Source organism: Dendrobates tinctorius, unplaced genomic scaffold (assembly GCF_039654945.1).
Source record: "Dendrobates tinctorius isolate UK_male_01 unplaced genomic scaffold, ASM3965494v1 ptg000358l, whole genome shotgun sequence".
In the NCBI taxonomy this organism is placed as follows: domain Eukaryota; kingdom Metazoa; phylum Chordata; class Amphibia; order Anura; family Dendrobatidae; genus Dendrobates; species Dendrobates tinctorius.
In genome coordinates this window covers 402,412-408,411 of record NW_027362024.1, presented here as the reverse complement: position 1 = coordinate 408,411, position 6,000 = coordinate 402,412, and positions in this window count along the sequence as shown.

The window sequence follows — 6,000 nt, the reverse complement described above, 5'->3', positions numbered from 1 at the left end:
GGGCTGTATTAATTGCGGAAATCAACTTAATAATAATAAGAAGAATAAGTTAGCAGCGTTCGGATTACAATATAGTGGTTTTTTCAAACCACTATAACTAGATGTGTATTTCCTGAAGGAAGTACAGATAGTGGTTTGAAATGGTGCCTGGGCTGCCCCTTTAAGAGAGACTTGCCTGCTGCCCCTGCAAGATTTTCAACTCAGGATCCGTTTTAACTGTGCGTGCTTCTCAGGGGCCACTTTGGCCTCGGGGTCTGATTTGGTGGGTGGGGCGCCTCAGGATCCGATTCGGTGGCCTGGGCTCCTCAGGATTTGAATTAGTGGCTGGGATTCCTCAGGGTCTGATTTTGTGGGTGTGGCCCCTCAGGGTCCGATTTTATGGGTGGGGCCCCTCAGGGTCCGATTTTGTGGGTGGGGCCCCTCATGGTCTGATTTTGTGGGTGGGGCCCCTCAGGGTACGATTTTGTGGCCGGGGCCCCTCAGGGACCGATTTCGTGGCCGTGGCCCCTCAGGGTCTGATTTTATGGCCGGGGCCCCTCAGGGACTGATTTTGTGGGTGGGGCCCCTCAGGGTCCGATTTTGTGGCCGAGTCCCCTCAGGGTCCGATTTTGTGGCCAGGGCCCCTCAGGGTCCGATTTTGAGGGCGGGGCCCCTCAGGGTCCGATTTGGTGGGCGGGGCCCCTCAGGGTCCGATTTGATGGGCGGGGCCCCTCAGGGTCCGATTTGGTGGGCGGGGCCCCTCAGGGTCCAATTTTGTGGGTGGGGCCCCTCTGGGTTCGATTTTGTGGCCAGGGTCTCTCAGGGTCCGATTTTGAGGCCGGGGCCCCTCAGGGTCCGATTTTGTGGCCGGGGCCCCTCAGGGTCCGATTTTGTGGTTGGGGCCCCTCAGGGTCTGATTTTGTGGTTTGGGCCCCTCAGGGTCCGATTTTGTGGCCGGGGCCCCTCAGGGTCCGATTTTGTGGTTGGGGCCCCTCAGGGTCCGATTTTGTGGCCGGGGCCCCTCAGGGTCCGATTTTGTGGCCGGGGCCCCTCAGGGTCCGATTTTGTGGCCGGGGCCCCTCAGGTTCCGATTTTGTGGCCGGGTCCACTCAGGGTCCGATTTTGTGGGTGGGGCCCCTTAGGGTCTGATTTTGTGGGTGGAGCCCCCTGGGTCCATTTTGGTGGGTGGGGCCACTCTGGGTCCGATTTGGTGGGCGGGGACCCTCAGGGTCTGATTTGGTGAGCGGGGCCCCTCGGGGTCTGATTTGGTGGGCGGGGCTCCTCGGGGTCCGATTTGGTGGGCGTGGCCTCTCGGTCCGATTTAGTGGGCAGTGCCCCTCAGGGTCCGATTTGGTGGGTGGGGCCCCTCAGGGTCCGATTTGGTGGGCGGGGCCGCTCAGGGTCCGATTTGGTGGGCAGGGGCCACTCTGAGTCTGATTTGGTGGGCGGGGCCCCTCAGTGTCCGATTTGGTGGGCTGTGCCACTCTGGGTCCGTTTTTGGTGGGCGGGGCCACTCTGGGTCCGATTTGGAGGCCAGGGTGGCTCAGCCTCCGATTTGGAGGCCGGGGTGGCTCAGCCTCCGATTTGGAGCCTGGGGTCACTCAGCTTTCGATTTGGCGCGTCGGCCCTTTAAGACTCATTTCGGTGCGCCGGCCCTTTAAGAATCACTTTGGCGCTTCGGCCCTTTAAGAGCCAGTTTGGCTCTCTGGGCTTCTAAATACACTTTGGCGTACATTCTCTCTCAGGGGCATGCGTCATATGATGAAGCTAGATTTGCATTTGTGCTGTGGGTTTCGCTTTAAGAGCTGATATTATGTGGCAGAAGCTGTGTCCTTGGGGCGTCATGTGACGTTCGTAGGCGTTGGCATAGTAACTGGGTCTGCCTGTGCATATCAATGAGCTCAACTGCCATTTCAATCGCCTCAGGGCACGTTTTGCCATTTCCCATTCAAATGCATTGGAGACAGTGCATTCCAATGACGGGAAAAAAAATTTTCAAACGCAAATTGCGCAAAAACTACAAATCCGATCGACACGAAAAATACTTAGCACACCTCTCGTGGACGCTGGCTTCGAAACGACACCTCAACGGAGTCTGTGCGTGTAGCGGTTCGGGCCGCATTAATTGCGGAAATCAACTGGAAAATAAGAAGAATAAGAAGAAGATGAAGAATAAGTTAGCAGCGTTCGGATTACAATATAGTGGTTTTTTCAAACCACTATAACTAGATGTGTATTTCCTGAAGGAAGTACAGATAGTGGTTTGAAATGGTGCCCGGGCTGCCCCTTTAAGAGAGACTTGCCTGCTGCCCCTGCAAGACTTTCAACTCAGGATCCATTTTAACTGTGAGTGCCTCTCAGGGGCCACTTTGGCCTCAGGGTCTGATTTGGTGGGTGGGGCCCCTCAGGATCTGATTCCTTGGACTGGGCTCCTCAGGGCTTGAATTGTTGGCCGGGATCCCTTAGGCTCCTCTTTTGAGGGTGTGGCCCCTCAGGGTCCGATTTTGAGGGTGTGGCCCCTCAGTGTCCGATTTTGTGGGTGGGGCCCCTCAGGGTCCGATTTTGTGGCCTGGGCCCCTCAGGGTCCGATTTTGTGGCCGGGGCCCCTCAGGGTCCGATTTTGTGGGCGGGGCCCTTCAGGGCCCGATTTTGTAGCCGGGGCTCATCAGGGTCCGATTTTGTGGTTGAGGCCCCTCAGGGTCCGATTTTGTGGGTGGGGCCACTCTGGGTCCGATTTGGTGGGTGGGGCCACTCTGGGTCCGTTTTGGTGGGTGGGGCTCCTCAGGGTCCGATTTGGTGGGCGGGGCCCCTCAGGGTTCAATTTGGTGGGTGGGGCCCCTCAGGGTCTGATTTGGTGGGCGGGGCCACTCTGGGTCCAATTTGGTGGGTGGGGTCACTCTGGGTCTGTTTTGGTGGGCGGGGCCCCTCAGGGTCCGATTTGGTGGGCGGGGCCCCTCAGGGTTCAATTTGGTGGGCGGGGCCCCTCAGGGTCTGATTTGGTGGGCGGGGCCCCTCAGGGTCCGATTTTTTGGCCGGGGCCCCTCAGGGTCCGATTTTGTGGGTTGGGCCCCTCAGGGTCCAATTTTGTGGCCGGGGCCCCTCAGGGTCCGATTTTGTGTCAGGGGCCCCTCAGGGTCCGATTTTGTGGTTGGGACCCCTCAGGGTCCGATTTTGTGGTTGGGGCCCCCCAGGGTCCGATTTTGTGGCCAGGGCCCATCAGGGTCCGATTTTGTGACTGAGGCCCATCAGGGTCTGATTTTGTGGCTGAGGCCCCTCAGGGTCCGATTTTGTTGGGGCCCCTCAGGGTCTGATTTTGTGGCAGGGGCCCCTCAGGGTCCGATTTTGTGGGTGGGGCACCTTAGGGTCTGATTTTGTGGGCGGAGCTCCTCTGGGTCCAATTTGGTGGGCAGGACCACTCTGGGTCCGATTTGGTGGGCGGGACCACTCTCGGTCCAATTTGGTGGGCGGGGCCTCTCAGGGTCTGATTTGGTGGGCGGGGCCACTCTGGGTCCGATTTTGTGGGCGTGGCCCCACAGGGTACGATTTGGTGGGCGGGGCCCCTCAGGGTCCAGTTTGGTGGGCAGGGCCTCTCTGGCTCCGATTTGGTGGGTGGGGCCACTCTGGGTAAGATTTGGAGGCTGGGGTCGCTCAGCCTCCTATTTGGAGGCCGGGGTCATTGAGCTTCTGATTTGGAGGCCGGGGTCGTTGAGCTTCCGATTTGGAGGCCGAGGTCAAAGAGCCTCCGATTTGGAGGCCGGGGTCGATGAGCTTCCGATTTGGAGGCCGGGGTCGATGAGCCTCCGATATAGAGGCCGGGGTCATTGAGCCTCCGATTTGGAGGCCGGGGTCGTTGAGCCTCCGATTTGGAGGACGGGGTAGTTAAGCCTCCGATTTGGAGGCCGGGATAGTTAAGCCTCCGATTTGGAGGCCGGGGTCGATGAGCCTCCGATTTGGAGGCCGGGGTCGCTCAGCCTCCGATTTGGACCCCAGGGTCGATCAGCCTCCGATTTGAAGGCTGGGGTCGCTCAGCCTCTGATTCGGAGGCTGGGGTCGCTCAGCCTCCGATTTGGAGGCCCTGGTGGCTCAGCCTCCGATTTGCAAGCCGGGGTGGCTCAGCCTCCGATTTGGAGGCTGGGTGGCTCAGCCTCCGACTTGGAGGCAGGGGTGGCTCAGCCTTCGATTTGGAGGCCGGGGTGGCTCAGCCTCCGATTTGGAGGCCGGGGTGGCTCAGCCTCCGAATTGGAGGCCGGGGTGGCTCAGCCTTTGATCTGGAGGCCGGGGTGGCTCAGCCTCCTATTTGGAGGCCGGAGTGGCTCAGCCTCCTATTTGGAGGCAGGGGTGGCTCAGCCTCCATTTTAGAGGCCGGGGTCGATCAGCCTCCGATTTGGAGGCCGGAGTGACTCAGCCTCCGATTTGGAGGCCGGGGTGGCTCAGCCTCCGATTTGGAGACCGCGGTGGCTCAGCCTCCGATTTGGAGGCCGTGGTGGATCTGCCTCCGATTTGGAGGCCGGGGTGGATCAGCCTCCGATTTGGAGGTCGGGGACGATCAGCCTCCGATTTGGAGGCCGGGGTGGCTCAGCCTCCGATTTGGAGCCTGGGGTCACTCAGCTTTCGATTTGATGTGTCGGCCCTTTAAGACTCATTTCCGTGCGCCGGCCCTTTAACAATCACATTGGCGCGTTGGCCCTTTAAGAGCTATTTTGGCTCACTGGGCTTCTTCTAAATCAACTTTGGCGCACATTCTCTCTCAGGGGCATGTGTCATGTGATGAAGCTAGATTTGCATTTGTGCTGTGGGTTTCGCTTTAAGAGCTGATATTAATCATAGAATCATAGAATCATAGAATCATAGAATCGTAGAGTTGGAAGGGACCTCCTGGGCCATCTGGTCCAACCCACTGCTCAAAGCAGGATTCGCTAAATCATCCCAGTCAGATGTCTGTCCAGCCTCTGTTTGAAGACTTCCATTGAAGGAGAACTCACCACTTCTCGTGGCAGCCTGTTCCACTCATTGATCACTCTAACTGTCAAAAAGTTTTTTCTAATATCTAATCTGTGTCTCCTCCCATTCAGTTTCATCCCATTGCTTCTAGTCTTTCCTTGTGCAAATGAGAATAAAGTTGATCCTTCTACAATGTGACAGCCCTTTAGATATTTGTAGACAGCTATTAAGTCTCCTCTCAGTCTTCTCTTTTGCAAACTAAACATTCCCAAATCCTGCAACCTTTCCTCATAAGACAGGGTTTGCAGACCGGTCACCATTCTGGTCGCTCTTTTCTGAACTTGCTCCAGTTTGTTGATGTCTTTTTTAAAATGTGGTGCCCAAAACTGGACACAATATTCCAGATGAGGTCTGACCAAAGAGGAGTAGAGGGAAATAATGACTTCACGTGATCTAGACTGTATGCTTCTGTTAATACATCCTAGAATTGCATTTGCCTTTTTTGCTGCTGCATCACACTGTTGACTCATATTCAGTCTGTGATCTATTAGTATACCCAAGTCTTTTTCACATGTGCTGTCACTTAGCCCTATTCCTCCCATTCTATATATGCTTTTTCCATTTTTATTGCCCAGATGTAGTACTTTGCATTTCTCCCTGTTAAAAACCATTCTGTTTGTTGCTGCCCACTTCTCCAGTTTATTTAAATCTTTTTGAATCCTCTCTCTCTCTTCTCTAGTATTAGCTATCCCTCCTAGCTTTGTGTCATCAGCAAATTTAATCAGTTTACCCTCAATTCCTTCATCTAAATCGTTGATAAAGATGTTGAACAATACAGGGCCCAGGACAGAGCCCTGTGGTACCCCACTTGAGACATTCTTCCAACTGGATGTGCAGCCATTTACGACCACTCTTTGCGTCCGATCACTAAGCCAGTTATGAATCCACCTAACAGTTGCCTTGTCCATTCCATACTTAGTCATTTTTTCAATAAGGATTGTATGAGAGACTTTGTCAAATGCTTTGCTGAAGTCAAGATATACTATATCTACAGCATTTCCTTGATCCACCCAATCAGTG